Below are 22,458 nucleotides of genomic sequence, written 5' to 3' on the forward strand. Positions count from 1 at the left end.
ATTTTTAAAAAGAGCACTTTATGTACACTTCTCGCTTTCTAGATTTTAAATCTGCCCTGCCTCCTCTTTTTCTGCCACCTAGACTGTAACCAATTCAAGACAAAAAAAACATGTGTTATGACTCATGATGAACTCCATTCCTAGAAATCAACAATTAATCAAAAAGGAACCATTGAAGGAAGAGAGTTCCTTAGCAAGATATGTCTCTGGTGGAAACAGTACATTTCTTTTCAGGAGACCTTTTTTACTGACAGAGATAAGGCTTGAGAGCAAGGTTGGCATCTGGCACTAAATCTTCAGTGCAGAAGACAGGAGGATCTGCTGCACAGAGCTGCATGGTGTGCAGCCTGGCTGAGCAGTACTTGCTATGCAGATCAGGAAACGATGGCAACAGCAGAGGCTGTATACTGATAACCCAAGTTTCAGCTGAGACTCTGCCATAATACAGGCAGAAATCCTTTCACCTCCTCTGGTTGCTCTATAAAAACTAGGCAACCCATCCAAGCTAGTCATCTTGATTCTTTCCCTCTTGTCAACAGTGAGAAACAGACTCAAAGAATTACCCTGAAAAGTAATTTATCCTTCTTCATATAGGTACATGCCTTAGGATAACATCACTCATTCTGAAAGAAATCTTGAATTGAGACAGGTTACAGTGTTAACACCTTGCCTCTTTCATGTCCGATCGGCTGTCTGTCTCTGTCGGACATGCGTAGGGTGGTTCGCGTGGGACGGTTCGCAGGCAGCCCGCGATGAACAGACGAGTCTGGACCCCTCTATAGTTCAGTCTTCAGGTTGTTTATTAAAGCTTATCTCTAAGGTTTTTGTTCTGCCCAGCCGAGATCTGACCAGCAAGGCAGCCACAAGCACTCTCTGCCCCTTTAGGGCGGTCGCACATTCTTATACTGATAATTGCGTATGTGATATTTACAATTTTTCTCCAATACCCATCACCTTTATTAAACAGTGTACCTTTAGTATGAACCAATCTAAAATGCACACATCACAGAGAAGATGGATGACAAGAAGAAGGAGAAAAGCCACGAGGTCGGGCCTGAATCCTCCATCTTGCCTCCATTAGACCCCCCTGTACCTAAATCTTAAAACCTATATTCTATTCTATAAAAACACCTGCCCTACACCATTCAAACCTCTGAAACTTCCATACCCTCATGCTTTGATAGCACGACCCTTGAAGGGTCAAAATCAAGCCACCAGGTGCCTTTGGCTACATTCCAGGACTTCTGAGCCCCCCAAGGGGTCTCCCTGGGACTCAGAGCATCCGAGGTGATGCGCTGAGTTCCCACACTTTCAGAGATTTTAGCAGCTTCTAATTAAAAAAGGCAGCACTGTCACAATGGTGGAAGTATCTGTGAAAATGCTGAAGGAAAACAACTTTTTTTGCTGCTGAACCTACTTAATGTGAACTTACTTCAGGATGCTGCAGGTCATGGAATATAATAGACTCAGAGACAATGTAATAATAATAGAACCACAGATTCATAGAACAAGGTGGTTGGAAGGGATACATAAGGATCATTGAGTCCAGCTCCTGGCCCTGCACAGAACCAACCCAAAAATTATATTATGTGCCCGAGAATATTGTCCAAATACTTCCAGAACTCTGGTCAGCTTGGAGCTGTGACCATTTCCAACCTAAACCTTCAGGCCATTTCCTCGGGTCCTGTCATGGTCACAAGAGTGAACACATCAGTGTCTGTCCCTCTGCTTTACCTCATGAGGAAGTTGTAGCTGCAGTGGGGTCTCCCCTCAGTCTCCTCTTCTCCAGCCTGAACAAACTGAGGGATCTCAGCCACTCCTCGCATGGATTCCCCTCCAGATCCCCCACGGCTCTCCTGTGGATGCGCTCCAATAGCTTCATATTCTTTCAAAACTGTGGTACCCATAACTACACACAATATTCTAGGTGAGGCTGCCCCAGAGCAGAGCAGAGCAGAGAGAGCAGGACAGTCCCCTCCCTTGCCCAGCTGGTGATGCTGTCCCTGATGCCCACAGGACATGGGTGGCCCTCCTGGCTGCCGGGCACTGCTGGCTGATGATAGTGCAAATGCCAGAATTTTTCAAAGCCTGATTTCTATCCACATTCCCTCTGTGAGTAGCTAAAATGAAGCACTGCTGGCAAGTAGGAACAGCAAGCCATTTTTGCCATGCAGCATGAAAGGCTGGGATGACTCTTCTCCGGCTAGTTCCATAAATTAACTTTGTCCATTCGCAGAGCGAATGACAAAACAACAGAGAGAGCAGATTTCCCAAAGTATTCATTATAGTGGACTACTGTGGTGTGGATTGCACTGCCACACAGATCCCTTTGATAGGTTTAAGCTGCACACCCCTATATGAGAGGTGTGATCAAATGTTTGATTATATTAAATACTCATCTAAAATGGAATTGCGTACAGATGTAAATATTCCCTCCTGTTTCCAAAAAATCATCTAACTCTTATCAGAAGGGAATATTGCCTCCTCTGATCTCAGTATGTAGAAGTTGCATTGTAAGGGAATTTTGAGTGAGGTCTTTGTTGCATACACCAAACATATTTTCTTCTTAGATGTGTCTACTAACCTAGGTTTGCTCCACTGAAGTCAGTGAAAACATTCCAGCTCTTTACTGATGCAGAGCAGTCCAATGTGTGCTGGCTGCACCATTAGCCTTCAGACTGCCAGCTCCAGCAAGTCCCACACCATTGAGCAGGTTTTTTTGTACAAAACAAACAGCACTACAGCGAGAGTGGAGGTGGCTATGCAGTTAAAGCTCCAGCACGAGTTTAGGGCCTCTTCATAGTGTTGTTTAGGAGATTTAAGGGACAAACAGCTATACAAAACCTGCAGCTCAGGATGACTTGGACTGGAAGACTCTGGAGCCCAAGGGTGGACTTTATTGTCCCTTTTCCTATGAAGTGTGTGGGCAAGGAGGGAGCAATTCCCTGTGAGAACAGAGACCCCTCCACAATGTAACTGTTCACAAAACTCAGAGCTGCCCTGAATGACGTGCACACCTAGTGTCCAGACTACAAAATCCTCTCCAGAGAATTGAATTCTGTTCTGCTGTGTAACCTACACCTGCAATATAGATGCAAAGCAAGCAGTTGAGTGCAATTGTGTCTTTACATAAGTATATACCTGGGTAAAGCTGAGTTTTAACTTACTGTTGATATCATCAGAAATAAGAAGGAAAACCTGGCATGCAGTGACCCCATAATTTCAGCAGTGCTACAATCAGAACAAGAGAGGTTATTTGGGGAGCTTCAAAGAATCTTTCCAATTCCAGAATCAGACCTCTTGCTGATATCTTAATTCCTCACCCAAATAATAATGCTGAAGCTTTATTAGTTAATCAATAAGATGTGTTACAGTGTATGGCTATCATAAGATAATCATACCCTGGAGCATTTTGAGGCATGAGCCTTATGCCACCAATCAGATTGGGTGAGATAATCTTTTGATAACCACGCCCTTGGGGAATGGCTCATTTCTATTATGAGAAAATTTCATGGCTGGGGAAAATGTGCATTCCTGATGTAGGGAAATGAAAATGGTACCTCAGAATTAGCAGCTATTTCTATCAAGCTGAAAAAAACACAGATTTACTTTTGGAATGCTTCAGGGGAATTCCTCACTATCCATGCTATTTCAAGGCAAAAATAACTTTGAAGCAGGTGACATGTTTGGAAGTCACTTTTAGCCTACCATTTATATATAATATATATATATATACACACTTCAAAGAAGGACATGGGAAAAAAAATAGTCAATGACAGGTTTGCTGTAGAGCTGCAAAACAAAGAAAGGCATTGCCTTGTTTTCTTTAATGACAGCAACAACAAACCAGACAACCAAGGAAACCCAAGAAATAATAAAAACAACCTAGATGACTAGGTATTGTTTCTGATGTCATATCTGCTACACATCCAATTGCTGTTTGTATACATTAGAAGCCTATCTACAGTTATTTTTTTGTTTACTGTTTACTAACATGAAATTGTAATGTTGGGAAAAGTTTCATTTAAAGTAAAGAAAAGAGCACATTGCACTAAAAGAGAAAACAACCTTTTTCAAATACAATGGTTATTAGAGCTAGCAATTGCCCTTGGGTGTGTACATTGAAAATGTACTCATACACTCTTACCTTCCTATATTTTTAATGAAGATTTTTTGTTACATTTAAATATCTCCTTTTTTCAGCATTCACAAAATTTGTAAACATTTATCACAAAGTAACTACTAAGCCTTTTGGGTTCAGCTCTTGAATGAGAGGAGACCAGGCTGAAAACTTTGCTCACAATTCTTCCCAGTAGCCCTCCCCAGTGCACGCAACCCAAACCTGCTGCAGTAAGGGGCAAAGCTACACTGATTTGAGTTGCCAGGATTTTGCTCAGTCACTCTTAAACACTTCATGGCAGACATCCAATATCTTACTGTAAACTCTACAAGCACACTCTTTAAAACTTGTTAACAACTTAATGTTTTTGTTCTCAGAGGAACATATAATTAATCATTTCCCCATGACCAGTGAAATCCCACATTATAATAATTCATTTTAAACCTGTGAAATACAGAATACCTTTGTCCTAGTGGAATGGACACACAGCCAGTAACCCAAGAAATGCAAGGCAAAGAACGTGGTGGTTCTCCGCTCTCGACCCTCCTTGATCATTAACGTGTTTGCCATTACCAGGACTGGTGTAATTATTTAGGAACCCAAAAAAGCACTTGTTACTCTTCGCTCTTCATTACAGTGTGGTATGTATTTTTCCCAAAATTAAAACTAAAATACAAAACCAGTAAAAAATTAGGAGATAACTATAACTCAGAATAAAGATGAGCTTCCAGTCCAGCTGTGATCAGCAAATATTTCATCTGTATTTCCAGCTGAATCTGCAGGGTTTAGGTCAGGCATTTTCACAGAAAGGAACTATTTCTTTGGTGGTAGGATTAAGGCCCTGCACAGCTGTGAATACCACTAACTGTGGCCCACAAAATGGTAAACAGAATGAAACCCCTCATCACTTTTGGTTGACAGGAAGGATCTGAATTCACTGGTTGCAGATAGAAGAGCACTAAATTTTACTTCACTGTAAAAAATTGTTGTCCTATAAAGTATAATTTAGTCACCTATGTGCATACTTTAAAGCCTCATTTAAAACCCAATCTTTTTCCCCAGTGCTATTTTAGATCACCAAACAAAGACTTCTTAGCTTATTGGTAAAAGTATGGCATTCTAGTATGTGAAATATCACTCCAAAAACTTTTCACCTGAGGCTGGTTATTCGTGTACTTCACTTGACAATGAATTGACCATTTTTAATGAAATCATATGTCATACTTTGCAACTGAAAATTTGAAGGAAAGGCAAATACTTTCTTTTTATAAGGCAAAAACTTCTTTTCTCTCCCCTTGAAATTGTGAACTGTTGAAATGCAAGGGATAAATTGTGTTCTGTTTGGGTGGTACCCAGTCTCCCCTCATTCGACCAGCTCAGAGGACAGCCTGATGTCACCTCAGTAGGTCTCAGTGGACCTACTGATGTTTTAATTTTTCTTTGATCTCCTTGAGAACCAAAATCAGGAACAGTGAATATCTTGAAAGAAAGAATTACTTTGAGACTGATGTAATGCATTAAATCCCTATCTCAGCCAAAGAGGCTGTTGAAGTAAGTGGGAAAATTTAAGCACTGAGACGTACATACAGAAGATTTGACGAAGCAGACTTTTGAGCAGAAAAGTTTGATCCAGAGAACAACCTTGATGAGATTCTGCTCTCATCTTTTCTGCCTGCTATCTCTTGCAGCCTTAGTTAGATGAATGTGAGCAATCAGAATGAGATACTGAGGTGACTGAGGTGTTTTAAGTCCCGTTCTATGATGACACCCTTTATCTACGTGGTGTTAATTTTATAAGTTAGTCTTACTGCCTCTGGGCTTAGAATCCCATAAGCACTACCTAAATTCCAACAGATCAGCCTACAGTGTCACCATGAGACCCAGAAACTCATGGAATGACATGTAAGCCCTGCTCAGTGAATGTTGTCCACGCACACCTAACTAGAGATGACAGAATGAGATCTTTCACTGAATGCAGTGGCATTTGTTATCCTTTCCAGACCGCTCTGTTAATCCTTTTCCGATGCTGCTCCTAGTGGCAAGGTAACTCACACATCCAGTCTCAGGCCTAGAGCACTTATCTGAAATGAAAAAACCAAGTTCAGATATTTACTTAGACACAGCGAGTCCACAAATCTTCCTTCACAGAAGGCAGTGTAAATGTCTGGGACACAGGTTATGAAGGAAAAAAAACAAGTTTTACTGGGCAGCAGAGTAGCAAGTAAAGGGCATGACTTTGCAGTGGGTCACAGGTCTTGTCCCAGGAAAAATGTCATAATTCACCTTGTGCTTCAGCTGCAACCCCAAACTGCAAACACATTTGGAGAGGAAGGAGTGAAACATGCACACACACTGTGTTAATCTGAAGGCCTACAATACTCACTATATTCTCACTATGCTTCTTTGTAAATATTGTGCCTTTACCACCAAAGTATCCTAAATGCCTTCTGTATCAGAGAGTTTCTAACTAGCTGGCTAGCTTGCTTCTCCTTTCAGTTTCTGGGATTTGTGTCTCACATTCACAAACACAGGTCTGCCTAATGTCATGCCAGAAGATATACAAAACTTATACACAGGGAATCTATTATGTTGTAAAAGGGGGTAAGAGTTAAAGGAGAGCCATGGCAGCAGTAAAAATTAGGGCTGCAGATGCCTTTCTTGTTTTAGGAAAGCATATAGATGCTGTGCCAGCTCTAAAGATATTTGCTCTGATTTAGCAACACAGAACAGAAATTAAAAAACAGAGAGCATCTTTGGTGAGGAGCACATGATGAAAGCTTCATGGAAGGATGGAATTTTAGAGATGGATTTAATTGTAATAAAGAATACACTGGACATACCAAGGAGGAAACAAAGGTAAGAAAGATGAAATTTACATTTCCCACCATATGTGTTCATCTGCTGCTGCTAGGCAGAGTCAAGGACAAACTGTCCTGGACTACTGCAGGTACTGTGATGCCTTCAGTTTTGGCTTTCATATTTTCCAGATTCTCTACTGCTCTAGTGTGTAACTCTGAACTTCATATGAAATGTTAGCAAGTTCTCTTCACAGTTTAGTTAGACAAAGCAATCCTTTTCCAGCTGAGAGCCAAGGACACCATTGCAGCTTCAGGCCCAAAAAGTACAAACAACAGCAAACTGAGGGAGCAATCTGGGGGGATGGGACTTCATAACCTGAAGCTGTAACTGGACAATTAACCCCAATATGTAAATGGACCAAACTTATAGAAGTGTGAAAACTCGTGACCATCATCCCTCTTGGGTCCAGCTTGGGTACAGCTTGGGTAGAGCCCCAGCCAGGCCCTTGTGCTGCCCAAGGTGTATCCTTTAAAGGCCTTTTAGTAAATATCTATTTCATTCCTTTAACTCTGTCTAGCCTCTGTTCCAGGCAGCCTCTCCAGGCACCAAATGGGAAACATACAAAGGATAAAATCTTGGAGACTTACAATGAGAAAATTATTGTGGTTTAACTAAACTCTTCTGAAGGCCATATTTTTAACCATTACACTGTTAATAAAAGAGCAGGTGCACATAGTTTTAGGGAAAAAATGAGTCACAGAGTATGTGGGAGATGGCAGGCTCTGGCATGAGCATTACTGCACAGGGAACATGGCTGAGAGGCAGGAGGCAGCAGATCTATTTCAGACTGTGCCACTGGCTTGTTTCTGAGTGAATCACAAAGATTCAAATACTCAAGAGCAGCTTCTAATTCCAGATGCTTTGCTTTAGACACTGAGTCTCTTTTCAAAAGCTCTGGACACCTGCAGTTCTCCCTATAATCAGATGGGATATTCTCTGGATGAAGTCATAAATATCTCAAGCCAAGTTCTGAGCAGCTTAGAGTGAGGTTTCATGTTATGGCAAAAATGACTGGCCAGTAGACTGCTGGTAGAAGAGCTGCCCTGCTCCCACCTGATTCTCCCATGAGCTGCTTTTGCTTTTCTTGGGATAGGTCTGACAGCAGAGAGCCAGAGGCTAAACTGGCAGGAATACTCACTTGTAGGGGTTTACATATCTTCTGGATTAGCTCCTTGAGTCATCCTCCTATGTGGCCTCACAAGCATTAGAGGGGTGCAGGGAAGCACAGAGGCAGTAAGGAGAAGTAAGAATTCCCTCTGAGGAAGTCATGTTTCAAGGCTAATTTGAACATATATATCTTATCCTCACCAACCATTTGTTTCACTCTCACCTTTTGTAAAATTGAGGTGAATACAGATTATTGTAAGATCACACTAAATGGGAGTAAGAGTGAGGAAGCACAAAGACTAAGAGAAACTCCATGTGTATACAAATCTTAAGAACATTGTTCTTATTCTCATGTTTCTTCACAACTGTATCTGCTGTATTCCTTTCAGAGAATCACTTAAGTTCAAAAAGACTCCAAGATCACCAAGTCACTCTCAGCTCTCCCCTTTTTCATGCTCTTAAACACATATATTTGTTTAGAATCAAGCCTAGTTGAAATATGCTGGCTGTATAGTAGTTTCAATCAGCCTGTATGCTGAAACTGATCCTATCACTTTTAGTTTTACTTCATCTGTGCTGCTGTTTCTTGTACCCTGAAACTCTTCAATCAATGCCTCTTATCAGAGCTGACAGGAGGTGCTGCTTCCAGTTCTGGGAGGAGAGGGCTTGCAGCAGGATCACCACTGGTCTGCCAATGCCTCTCCACAAACCTGCCTTTGAGAGGCATCACTACTTCAAACACCCAATCAGTGAAATTTTGGCTCTGCTGAAGAAGGCAGTGGGATCTTTGCCACTTGCATGTAGCAAAGCCAAGATTTCATCCACTCTGTGTGCAGTTGCAGTACGCAGGCTCAGGACTTTAGGCTCACCCATAAAAGGTAATTCTCTGCTTCTAAGATAGCTCAGGAGCTTTTTGCAGTTATGGACGACCAATTACTTCATTATGGCAGCCCCCACAGAGATATGTCAGCATAGCTATGAGAAAAGGAGGGTAGATGTTGAACATGAAATCATACTTAGAGCTAACAGGGGTCTAAAGGTTTGATGGGGGGCTTTCCCACAAATTTCAGACTAAAAGAGCATCTGTAGAAGAACACAGGAAGCACCAAGCTGCATTTGTCAGCAACTAATCAAAAAAAATCCACATGAACTTAGCTTTTACTTTCCACATGAGCAGGTAGTTCCATTATGCAGCTCAGTGATAACAGCAATAGCAGTAACCAGTTCAGTCATATTCATTTTGATTCCTGTTGCAGCTATTTTATAAGCTGATTTATTGACTGAAACACTAAATATGACCAATAATTACAAGTCAGTGATATGTGATTATATTCCCATAACGTCCCAATAACCTATTAACATGGAAGTAATACAATGCCTACTCTAAAACACAGATCATTAACAAAAAATTATGCTATATTTATAACTGATGATACATGGCTATTAATAAAGTTTAATATCGAAATATTTTTCTGAAGTTTGATAATAGCACAATCACATTAGGGTTTCCTTAGGACCATCTCTTTGAAACCACAGCACTTATTTGTGTACTGAGTACAGTACATTCAGTAAGACCTTCATCACCTTCATCACCTGCAAGGGCCTGCCTCAGAAACACACATCTAGAATTATTCCTTATCCAAAAAAAAAAAAACAAACAAACAAACAAAAAAAACCAAAAACCCACCAAAAACAAAAATAAACCCTGAGAAATTAAATTGATATTAAATTGATAAGGTACCAGAACTGTGAGAACAGAAGAAGCAGTCTCCTATAGGCACTGAAACAGGGCAGTTTGGGCTGTGAAACATTACCCTACAAACAGAACTCCATACAGTACTCTACAAAGTAAACAAGCAGGGGGAGAGAAAAACTAAAAGGCTGTTTTTTGTGCTCACTGTTGAATTCACAATTCTATTTTTGCACAAAGAAAACACAGTTTAAAAAGTAAAACAATCTCAGTGAGATTTTTTTTATACTTCTTGTTCAGTATGACTTAAAAATAAAAGCCATAGAAAAAGGGTACAATACAGTATTTATCTTAAAATCAGGGGAACAAAGTCTGCAACATTTCTATTTGCAGCTGTTTTGTTACACTTCAATGATGAAATAAAAACTACTTTCAACCTGTAAGACCCACACAATCTGTAGAAATTGGCATCATCCCTTTGGCTAAATTTCAAACAACTAATTTTGTAATTCCTTAGCCATTTACTCAGCCCTTGGAAATGTCATTCTGTGGACAAAAGTAGACAATGCTCCATGTTCACTGCACTAAGCAAACAGCCGTTCAAAGCAAATATTGACAGAACCTCACTTAATGCAGGAGAGAATGCCCATTTCCATTCCTTTATTTTTTTTTTTAATTATGAAGTATTACACTTGTGAACACAGGAAGACATCCATATCTATGAATATACCCAAGCTTAAACCAGATTAGGTCCCAAAAAGGAGGTCCATATTGCCAGTTAATGCAGGCAGAAATTAATAGAAGTCCTTCCACTCACCTCTAAGTGCACTGAATCAGGCAGTTAGTCACCATTGCATGCATTTAAATCAACCTATAGATGGGTAGTTTCTTCTTATAAACATATATGCTCATGTTTTAGTCACTGTTGTGAAGTCCTTGTACAAATATTTCCTTATGCTCAACAGAAAATAGGGATTCATCTTTTTAAAAGAAACATTTTGCGTGTCCAAAAATAGCTAAATTAGAAAAGTTTCTGAATACATAAAGAAAGAGGTTACTTTTAAAGGGTTGTCATATACTTATTTCCTACCTTTCTACTTCCATATTAGGAAAGAGGACTGCAATCAAATTTCATAGATGCAACACTGGATTTATTCTGGTAGAGAAGAATAGAAGGAAAGTCAATTTATTTTTTATTTTCTTATGAATAATAAAGTATGTTGGACAACACAACAAAAAATGATCATGGTTTACTAACAAAGGTGAGAGCTGTCCATGAAATCCAAGGGTATCCTTTCCAAGGCAACATCCACTGCATTTGAAGTATTTATCCATAAAACTACAAAATAAAGTGAAACAGAAAATAAAGCCGAAAGAAAACAGCTGTTTTTGTTTTACAAGCATTTTGCACGCTAGGAACAAGAATAACTAATAGCAACATCTCCCTGGGCTACCTCAAGGATATTCTGAGGCAAGCTGCTGACTTCCAATAAGAAGAGGCCTTAGGCACCTACAGGAATATTTAAAAAGTATAACATTATTTAGAAATACTTTCTTCATGTGTGCTATAGCAGCTTCCATGGCCAGGTTCTGAACCTGTGTGTTTCCATGGCATTGGACAAGAGGCTGAGTGAGAAGGTACAGGCTACAGGATTCCAGAGAGATTCTCAAAACCATCGTTAGTTTACACACAAAGGTCCTTTTGGACGGTACAATGCTTACAGCCAGCACAAAGTTTCACAAAAACCCCACACACTTTCTGTGAAATAAACATGTGGAAAGTGAGAGCAAGCCTAAGTGAGCGGAGCCCATCACCCCAGTTTGCAGCTCAGGGTCAGGCAGTGCTTTTGAATCTCTTCTGTAGCTCACAACAGCACCCACACCCTGCCCTGAGGAGGGAGGCTGTGAGAGGCTGGGGTAACTGGTGTGGGACTTGGAAAGGTGTCATACTGGCAGGGAAAGAATAATAAGACAAGGAAATGGACAGGCATCCTGATGTTCCTTTAGCTGCTGAAGTTCTTTCCACGTGCTTTTCTTTGTAGATATGTATGAGAGCACAAAATCCCATCTCCACATCATATGACTCCAAGGAGATTCTGTTGCCAGAGTGCTGCAGCATTTTTTCCTTATTTTTATTGTTATTTGGGATGGCACTCACTTGAGAGACCAGACTTCTCTCCTTTATGTGATGTGCAATAACTCATATTTATATAGAGATTTATACACATAATGTTGGTATTAATAAAACTGGTTTTATTATAACTAAGGTTTTATTTTTTACAAATGATAGATTTTTCTTTTCTTACTGGTATTTTTTCCCCATGGACAAACAGGTTAACCAAGTATGCATGTTAAAAATTGGTTCCCTAATTTCTGCCATATGATTTCAATAGAAACACTTTTAATTTCCAGATGCAATGAAAAGAGATTAGTGTGTAATTATAAAGGCTCTTCTGCATGTTTCTTTCTGGTTTACAAATTTCTTTTAAAGTAAATGAACGGAGATAAGCAGAGTATCATGCTGGAAAGAGACAGGTAAAGAAAATATCTCTATCTATACTGAAACACTAAACATAGAAACATGAAGTTGTGTTTATTTATGGAGACAAGGAGAGATTGTTTTGGTTTTTCTTAATAAATGTTTATGCTGTGTGAAAAGCAAGCCTACTCCAGTAATGAAAATTATGTAGCGCAAATTCATTTTACATCGGAGGGAGAACATCTACTGCATGCCATTCTCTTGGTTGTGAGGACTGCTATATTAGCTTTTTTAGATTTTTAAGGTGTCCAGTTTGAAGAGCATGAAGCACCCACCAGAAGGACCTATGTGTGGTTCTGGAGTATTGAGGGGGAGTGACATCATTTTGTGTGGGAGGACTGTTACATTACCGCATGAGAAGGAGGAGGAGAGGAGCAGTACATCCATTTGGGGTTATCTGACTTGCATATTCACAGTAAGTTGTTTATGGGTTGTCTACTCATATGACATTCCTTTAGCACCACACACACAAACAAGGAGGTATTTCCAGAGTTACAGTTAATTCTTTCCCAAACTGAATATTTCAGTTATGTCTAACAAATTTCACCCTTAAACCATCATTTCACTCTAGCAGCTATAAAGAGGAATTAGGGTTCAATTGTAGCAGGTAGGCAAGACGAATTCCTACACCAATACTTGCTGGAGACACAGCTGAATTAGAAGCATGGGAGAAAAATCCAGTGCATGAAGTAGGGGAAAAGTTATTTGTGTGAATGGAATGCAACTCAGGATGGGGATGGATGGGACAGCATTAGGGACAGAATCTGTCTGTCTGTCACTGGAAGGCCCACTCCTAGCTGAAGGGATGCAAAGCCAGCACCTTGGGACAGGAGGCCATTCAGAGAAAAGGGATCTCACAGAGGACAGCTGTTTTCTGGCATAGTACCAAAATGCAAGTGACTCTTCTTCAGCCTATAATGCTGTACAGAAGAAGGTGTTGTGAACTTCCACTTCAGCAGCCTTCTCTGAGCTCCTCAATACCATTGGCAGCATCATCCATTTGCTCAGGAGCAATGGAAATGCAGGTGGTGGATGTTACGATGCCTAGCAGAGCCAATTCAAATGGGAGCCTCTAGCAGGTTTTCAGGCTGGGTTACACAAAACACTTATTGGGTGACATTACAACCTAGATCTGTTCTAAGGATTGGAAACTGTTGGAGTCAGATTTGGCTGATGTGCCCTAAAGTCTAGAGATGTCCCATGGGCCACCATATGAAAATCTTGCTTTACAGTACAATTGCTCCTCATTATTATTGCTATTTAAGAGACTCATATCCTATCTCATCCCCTAAAGGACCTGGATACAGAAGACCTGATTGTTTCTGTTGTATGACAGATTAATTCCATGGCTAGGTTATTGATAATGTAGTTAGACATTACTGTCAAACAAATTTAACAGCCAGCTGCTACCAACACCGGCAATTTCTCCTCCCCTCTACTTGCTCTTCACGCCCTGGGATGTGGAAAAGTGCATTGGAAAAACCTCGCTTGTGGTGCTGTGCCTTTTTCTATTATGGGTTTGAAGTGGTTTGTTCTTTCCTGTTATAAGTGAAAGTAGTTTGTTCTGGCTGTCCCCCGTGCATGTTGGTTTGCCCCAGAGATGTACCGTCTCGTTCCCCTGCCCACCTACCTAAATATCTACTTCTTCTTCTAGATCCTTCCCTGCCACACAGGGAAACCCTGCCCTTCTCCCTTGTCCATCGCAGAAACCCCACCTTTATCTCTAGAATCTTCGGTGTCCATCTTGTATCCCTCGAACACCCACTGGTATGCTTAGTCTTCTCTCCTCCCCTGTTGTCCCCCTCTGGCTGTCACAATGTGTGCCCCACTTGTGCTCCTCCACAGGTTCCCTGCCCCTGGTCAAAGTTTGTATCCTCCCCTTGCTCCCTCCCCCATACTTAAGCTGCGGTAACTCTGCATTTGCCATCACTTGCCCCTGCACCTTCTCAAGGATTAAAACCTCTTGGGACCACACGAGTGATATTCCAGATTTCTCAGCTCAACATTCCGACTCAACAAGATTCCAACAGCAGCCACAGCTTTGCTGCTCCTGGGAGTGAAGCTGCCCTGCTCTACCCCCACGCAGACCGGCCCCAGGGGTGGAGAGGGGGTGGCCACTCCTGCCACGGGCCAGGAGATCAGGCTGGCCACACACCTCTCTGGGCAGCCACCGTGTCACTCCTGTCTCAAGGAAGGAGAGGCAGTGGTGTGTGCATGGGGAAATGCCAGCGTGTAGACCCTGCCCTTCTCCTGGGGCAGCATTTGTCAACACAGCAGCAAAATTGGGTTAGAAAGCTGGCCTAAAATAAAAGATAGGTTTCTTGGAACATTTGTCAGAGAACTGAAAAGTCATGGCAGTTTCAAATTTCTCAGCATCCAACACAAAACTCCCTTTAATTCTCTTTGGAAGCAGGAAATGTAAAGAGAAATTTACACAATATGAATGTCTGCCAACAGACTAATTCTGTAAAGCTTACCCAGCTTTATTTTATACTAACAGTCACAAATGGATGACTTCCACGTATCCAGCTATTTTGTTGGTAAAAATCTGGTGGTAATCTAACCTATGAAAGGAGATCTTTTATCTTGCCCCAAGGATTTTACAATAAAAATACTTTGATTCTCTTTTAGTAGTTATACAGGATCTTTCGTATGGAAGAATAAACAGCTAATAAAAACATAAAAAATAAAATTCCATGTAGTTCCTTAAAATTAATCTAAATAAAAACTGTCCCGAAATATATTCACATCAATTCCTGCTTTAGGCAAAGTATAATTGCCCTGAACTAATATAATTGTTTGTTTCAGAAAAAGTCTCTGAAAAAAATGGAAATTCCAGCTTCTGATTATAACTCTAATGAAAGGTTGCAAGGTGTAAGAAATCAGATATTTCTGTAAAATCCATAAAGAAGACTGTGTCTGGCACAGTCTCTGCACATATCTTCAGTATTGGACCAAAGTACAGGTCAAACACTTGGCCCTTTCCACTGCATCATGTGTGCTAGGAAGAATAAATCTCAGTCAAATCATAGGAAAAATCATGGTCTCTGTCAGATGGACACTTCATATTTTAATTTCTATTTCTTTTAGACTTCTCCTCTTTCAAATATCAAAACAATGAGAGATGTACTTAATAAGCAGAAAACATTTTATTATCTATACATTCTCTGTGAAGATGTAGTTCTGTTTGAAAAGTCTTCTAGCCTTCAGAATTAGAAATGCTAAGCAATACTGAGAAAAAGGAACTATATATCCCTTATTTCCTTCTTTATATTTCTTTTATGTTGTCACTGTGTTATCACCAGGTACCTGTTAGATTGATGTGGTCCAAAAACAGAGCCCCAAATCTGACATTTCCCAAACTATTTGGGAGTTCAGGAATAAGAGAATATAAGAGAGTAGTCCTCAAGTGAGGCCCTAAGCTCTGGGATCTGATTCCCCCTGGATTTAGAAACATTGCAGGCATGCTACACAATTCCTCCTGTCTTGATGTTCAGAGAAGAGGCCTGAGAGATGGAAGGGCTGGAAATAATGAACAGCGTAGGTGGGTTTCATAACACTGGTTCCCAGAGTGCTTTTGTTTTTTGTGGGAGATTATGTAAATAGTAGCATCAAGAACAGGAAATTCTGATGAACTGGAGTATTCACTGAAGCCTTGAAAGCTCTCACCAGGATAGGTGCTGACAGGTGCTTACAGCTGTGGGGCACTGTATGTCTTCTGCTTCTTCCACAATGACTATAGTGTCCAGAAAACACGCTGTATAATTGAACCAAATATACCAAATAAATGCCCTTGCTAAATAATACACAAATATGCAAGAGGCATATTTGTGTATTATTTAGAGGCATGCTGCTGCTCTGGCTGGTTTCTGGCAGCATCTCTGAACTACTAGCACTACAAGCACTAAACTGTGTAACTAAAAGGTGCATGAGTGATTTAGAGAGACATTAGTATATTCTTATACACTACAAAATCAAAATGGTGCTACTGAAATCAAATCAATCAATAAAAAATGAATGTAGACTCTAAAAAGAAAGCAGCCACTATGTTGTCCTTTTTTATTTTTCTAATGAGAAAAAGTTACATGCAATGTTTGAGGGAATTGTGGTCAATTAGAATAACATTCTCAAATATCACAATTCATAACTGAGAAAGATTCAGATAATAATGCTAAATACTGAAATGGTCTGGAAGCTGAAGTGGTCTGAGCTGTATCTAGTTTCAGCAGCCTGTGAAGTAATTTAGTGCATTGTATTTATATTCTAAATGTTAACCAAACAAGTAATAAACAATTATACACAGTTTTCTCCTCCAAACCAAAATCAAACCAACAAAAGCTTTAACTTAAGTTCAGTAATACTAGCCACAAAGACAGACGTATCCATATTTTGGCTCCTTTACATAATGCAAACAAAATGCCAGGGCATTAAAGAAGATATAAATGCAGATAGGACTAGGTTCCTCTTAAATAAGCTTTGGTCTAACTGAGAATTGTGCTTATTGAATTAAATTTCCCCTTATTTTACCGCTTTCTGCATAGACATTAATTTAATTCCCTTTGGTGTTTGTTTAGGATAATTCCAAGTGTCTTTAAAATAGCAGTGGTGAACAACACTACTAACTGTTTTTTTACATTGCATGATCATACAATACACATCCCCAAATACAGTACAATAAAACACTATACTCTTTATAGATAGGTTTAGATATATTTGTGTATATTATATATGAACATATATGCATATAGTTATATATTTGCCTGGCTTACAGCAGACAACAGTGCAGTTCAGTTTTGCCTGTGGTATGATACATCTTGGTATCTGAAGTTTTGGGATTATGCAATTCAATAGCCTATTAGGGTGTGAAAGTGAAAAATGACAGAAGAGATATCTCTGAAAATAGGTTTGACATTTCCTGCTTTGAAGCTTACTCAAATTAGAGCTTTAATAACACACCAGCACATACTGTTTTATAGCATTCTCACTACTGTAGACATCCCCAGCTACAAAAGAAGTGGGGCCATGGGAGAACTCCTGACTAAGATGCAAAGAACACCAATTTCTGTATAGAACACCAATTACATGAGAACTGCAACCAAGATCCAAGTGCAACCTGCCTACAAGAAAAGATCTCAGAGGTGGTGAATGAAGTGATGCACTCTAACGCAGAAGGTAAATGTCAAAACCTCATGTGCTTTTCCATACTTACTGACCACAGTACTGAACTGGCCAACTTTTCAAAAAACAAAAGGATAGATAATAAAAAATTAGTTTCAAGTGAACGCTAAACTCATACAATTTCATGAAATCACTTCCTTGTTATATTTGCATTTAACATGTGGCTTTCAATATATTTTTTGCTTTCAACAGATCTTTTTTCAATAGCCTTTTGCACAGCCTATAGCTGATTTGAAGTCATAGTCTTGTAAAAGTAATATCCAGTGAACATATTGGAATCAGGACTGAAGATTTCTGAAAAAAATCAGAACTGATTGTGTGTAACTTATCAGCACCTCTTAGGAAGGATTGCTGATTTATCTCCAATGGGCCAATATCAAGTAAACCCCAAGTTCTGCCATATGGCATCAAAGTGTTGATATTTAACTTACACATTTTTTTTCCACCTATGATTTATGGGACTATTAGTACAAGCATTTCCTATGAAGGAATCAACAAACCTACCACTGTGGCATCCCAATCCTCAGTTCCAAGCTATTTTATACTTCTCTGGCACCACCAGAATGTTAAAGAAAGAAAATATTATCTGAGAATATATCCTCACTGGGCAGCCACTGCCAGCATTAAGGGATCTTATCAGAATGCCTGATACAGGGGATTAGGACACAGCTATTTTGTACTTTTTGAGGAAAGCACTGTGCAAGGAAGAAGTCCTCCTACATGTTCTACCTGCCTTGATTATGTGCGTCTGTTTTAATTTATTGTCTTCCTGAGGCACAGGCATTTTGTAAAGCACTTGCCCAACATGAAATTCAGCAATCATCTCTAAGCAATTCACACAGCCCTCTCCTCTGCCTTCAACTTCATTTTTTTTTTCTGCAGCTTCTTTCAGCTTCTTTTTTTTCTGCAGGTTCTTCAGTGGTGTAAAATAAAGATGCAGCTCCCTAAAAAGCCCAACAATTCAATACCTGCCTCCTAGACTGATGGAAAAAAAATGATTTTATGAGTATATATTTTGCATCATGCTCCTCAGTGTCATTTTTGTGAGTTTGACTCTCATTCCAGTCAAGTCAATAGGAGATACAACATCAACATGGGCAAGGCAGAATTGGACTAGGAGTCATGAATATCCTTCATGTCATCAAGGAGTCTGAGGTCTGCTTGGAGCAGTTTGTGGGAACCACCAGAATTCACATATCTTTCTGTTCTCTGTTCCAAAACAGAGAGCGAAAAAATTCCTATAGAAATGTTTTAGCAATTAAATAAACACAAGCACGGAGAAGTTAAAACTTCAGGACTGAGTATAAATATTCTTGACTGGTTAAAAAAGTTTTAAGAATGAAAACTAAGAGGGCCATGTCTCTCCCTGCCTTGAAAAGGACTGTGACTAATGTGAAAAATGCTTTTAAATCAGAACAGGAGAAATAGTGCCTTCTGGTTTTTGGAATATTTCCTTGATAGTTTTGATGACATGAAAGCTCTCCTTGGAGAAAACACATTGCCTCCTATAATATGTGCCTGATGGCAGCAGGGAAGAAAAGGCTTCCCTTTCAGAAGCAAATTGGAGGAAAAAGCATAAAATTTAGGGACAGAAATGAAGCAAAATTGGAATGCAAAAATAGTCTTAGTCATGCAGGTGTTTCTTTGTTAATCACAGTTTACTGGCAAGTCTCCGAATCAAGGACATTGTGTCATATTAGGCTGAGGGAGTCTTGAAATGTGAGAGCAGGTAATTCAGTATCCACATGACATAAAAGGCTGGGCTGAATCATAGCCCTCAAACACATTATGAAACACTTCCATACAAAAAGGATGTCATAGCTCTTGGCTTTCTCCAGCAAACATTATATAATGTGTAAAATAACAGAACAAACAACTCGGAGAGGTGTGACACAGAGCATGAACACCTACCTCAACATTTAAGGTAGATGAAAGATTATCATAGTTGGGAAATAAAGTGAATCAGACTCATAAAATAGAGTCCTGTCTCTTAATCTGGAGGATCACAATGTACAATAATATTGAATAAGACTGTTTCAAAAGCAATAGTGATAAAATTATGGTTTTTAATTGGAAATAAAAACTATTTATAGGAGACAAAAGTTTTCTTTAGGTGCCACCATCAACAGGCATTGTTGCCACTAGAAACACTATCTTCAATTTAACAGAATATTCACTAAACATGTGAGAGATGAAGTCCCCTGTAGCCACCTAGTCTACATGCTGTTTGATTTTGGCTACGGGCAGAGCAGTTCACCTTACCATGGCCCAAACCACAGCTGTGGATCTTTCTCTGGACATCAAAGGAAGGCAACAGAAATTAAATAGATCTCTATTGGATCTTGGAATATTGAGATTTATTAGGACCCCAAATGCATCTCTTCTCCAGGAACCATGGTCAAGTACTGCTCAAAGTTCTGCACACCTCAGTATATGAAGAACACCAAACCATTAGAGTATGTCCAGAGAACAGTGGCCATGATGGTGAAAGATCCTGAGGATAAAACTTTGGAGTAGCAGCTAAGTTCACTTGGCTCCTTTGTCTTGGAGGAGAAAAAGGTGAGGTGTGACCCTCTGGCAGATTACAACTTCCTCTAGAGAGCAGGGGAAGGGCTGGTCCTGATCTCCTCTCTCTGGTCCCATCAATAAGACACAGAGAGTTGGAACGAAGCTGCATTAAAGAAAAGTTCAGATGGGACATTAGGAATTGGTTTTTCACTGGGTGGCCAGTCACTTGGGCAGATCTCCCCAGGGAAATGATCACAACAAAAAGCCTACCAGAGTTCAAGGAGCACATGGATGATACTTTTAGTCATCATTAGATTTAGTTTTAAGAAGTCCTGTGAGGAGCAGAGAGTTGGGCTTGATGATCCTGCAAGTTTCCTTCCAACTGGAGACACACTGTGTTTCTCTGATTCTATGATTTAGCTGCCAAAGGCTCAAGCTCACCACTGGCTTCATGTAGATCTGTAACCTTGAGTCAGAGGTGTGCCTGGAAAGGGTGGTGTGGGAAAAAGGTGTAGGTGGTGGGGTTCTGTCCACTTCTTCTGTAGAGCAGCTTCTAAGCTCAGGCTCTTGCCCTCAGTCTCTACTTGTGCTTGGTCTTCCACCTTCCTGCCTCTTGGCTCTGATCCTGACCTGATCACTTCATATTCTGCCTTGGTCTTTGACTGTCTCATTCCTACAGGCTTCCCTGGAGGTCTGATCTGCGAGCTGAGCCCTGATGCCATCACTAGACCTGCTCTGCTCTTCGTGCTCAGGTGGTGTGGGACTGCACCCTTGCCAGCGTCCTGCTCACCTCCACCCCTGGCTCGCCTGCACTCAGAGTGGGCTGCCCTTACTGCTTCCTGCTCAGTGTGGCAAGGATCCTTTGGAGGGTACAGAATAAATCCCAGAGCTCTTAAAAACCATGAGTTCAGCAAGGAACACCTCTACCTTTAAAAGCATACCTGACCTCTTACGCAGAGTTTCTGTTACCAAGAGAGTAACAGGAAGAGTTACCAGATGAGTGTTTGAATGAACTTCTCTTGTATGGCTTAGAATGGAGAAACAATTGAGGGAAAAGCACCTGATTTTGTTGCAGTGTGAAACATCCTGACAGCAGTTTTTGGCTATCTGAACACCCAAAGCTACTCTGTTGAGCTGGTTCTAAACAAATCAGACAAATACTACTGTGTTTGCTGACAATCTAAGTTGTACAAGTTCAGTTGGTTGGGTTTTTTTTAGTGATGTTATTCTAAAAGTATACTCCATATGTTTGAAGCTTAGGAGTGGACCTGGCATTGCCAAGGACAAACAAGCTGCCACCAATGCAAAATAAGTGTGTCATGAACAATTCCGTTTTAAGAACATACATTTTTACATATGCAAAGCTGACCCCCACTGTTATGATTAAGGTAAATTTACATCCATGAGATTTCTCAGCTGTGAAGGCTCTTGTAAGAACATTATTTCCTATAATCTGAAGAAGAAATAAATGAGTACAAATTCCATAGTAGTGGAATTAGTGATTATCTTTTGAACACGCAGTATAATTTAAATACGTGATCCTGAGGCTGACAACAAAAATCAGCATCAAGACTGGCTGATGTTTATTCTAATTGTGGTGATGCTTCTTTAGGTTTAGTCATTCTTGTTTGCTAAGAATGAGCTGAAAAGCTCTTAGCTTTAGGTCTTTTAATTCTAGCATGAAAACTAAGTAAGGGAACATATTAGAATTTTCTTTTTGTTTTGCTAAAGACTCCTTTGCTAACAAGCAGAAGGCAAGAGGGTTGTACACATAATGCTACAGACTGTTAAAGCATTCCATTTTATAGAGCTAGGAATTCACACAAAGTTCAGACTCCCACTGCCATTGACAACAGTTTCTTGCCATATGAGACAGAGCAGGAAGCTGCCAACAATGCTGGCTTTCAGATCTGTGATTCATGCATATACTACTTTTCTAAATTAACTTAATTTTGAAATGGGCCCTCATTATCAATATCCAAGATTTATACAGTGTATTTCAGCAGCAGAGAGATCATGATTCTTTATAAAAAGTTCAAACTTTATAAACACACATAAGCAAAAAAAAAAAAAAAAAAAGATTCTGCCATGTTCAGATGGAAAATGACAGCTATAAAACACACAGGAAAAAATGTATCACAAGGTCTAGTTGTCCAAAAAGGAATAAGGAATTAGAATTAGGGTGCCTTACTATTACAGAAGTCCTGACTCATAAATTATGTCCTATTATGAGAGTCTGCAACTTCACCTTTAGGCTGGAATACTTGGTGCCCCCAAAAAAAAAAGAAATCAAAACCACTGGAGATGTGAAAAGGAATTATGTTGAGGAAAATGTATTATTTAAAGTTGAATGAAAAAAAGACACTAGAAGAGCTGTGAGATGTACTCTGACTCTGTAATGAACACTTCAAAGTACTGAAACAATAAACAGTACAATTATTACTGAAGTATCAGGAA

The 22,458-nt window shown here is 39.9% G+C and overlaps 1 protein-coding gene across 1 annotated transcript in view; it reads right to left on the reverse strand.

Annotated features, from left to right (window-relative positions):
• Positions 1-782: 782 nt before the first annotated feature.
• Positions 783-22,458, reverse strand: part of LOC127061026 (translation initiation factor IF-2-like) — a 694,470-nt gene continuing 672,794 nt past the window's right edge. The window contains exon 2 of the mRNA XM_050986865.1: positions 783-972. The gene's annotated coding sequence lies outside the window, so the exon portion shown is untranslated. The remainder of the gene's footprint in view (positions 973-22,458) is intronic.

This window comes from Serinus canaria, chromosome Z (genome assembly GCF_022539315.1).
Source record: "Serinus canaria isolate serCan28SL12 chromosome Z, serCan2020, whole genome shotgun sequence".
In the NCBI taxonomy this organism is placed as follows: domain Eukaryota; kingdom Metazoa; phylum Chordata; class Aves; order Passeriformes; family Fringillidae; genus Serinus; species Serinus canaria.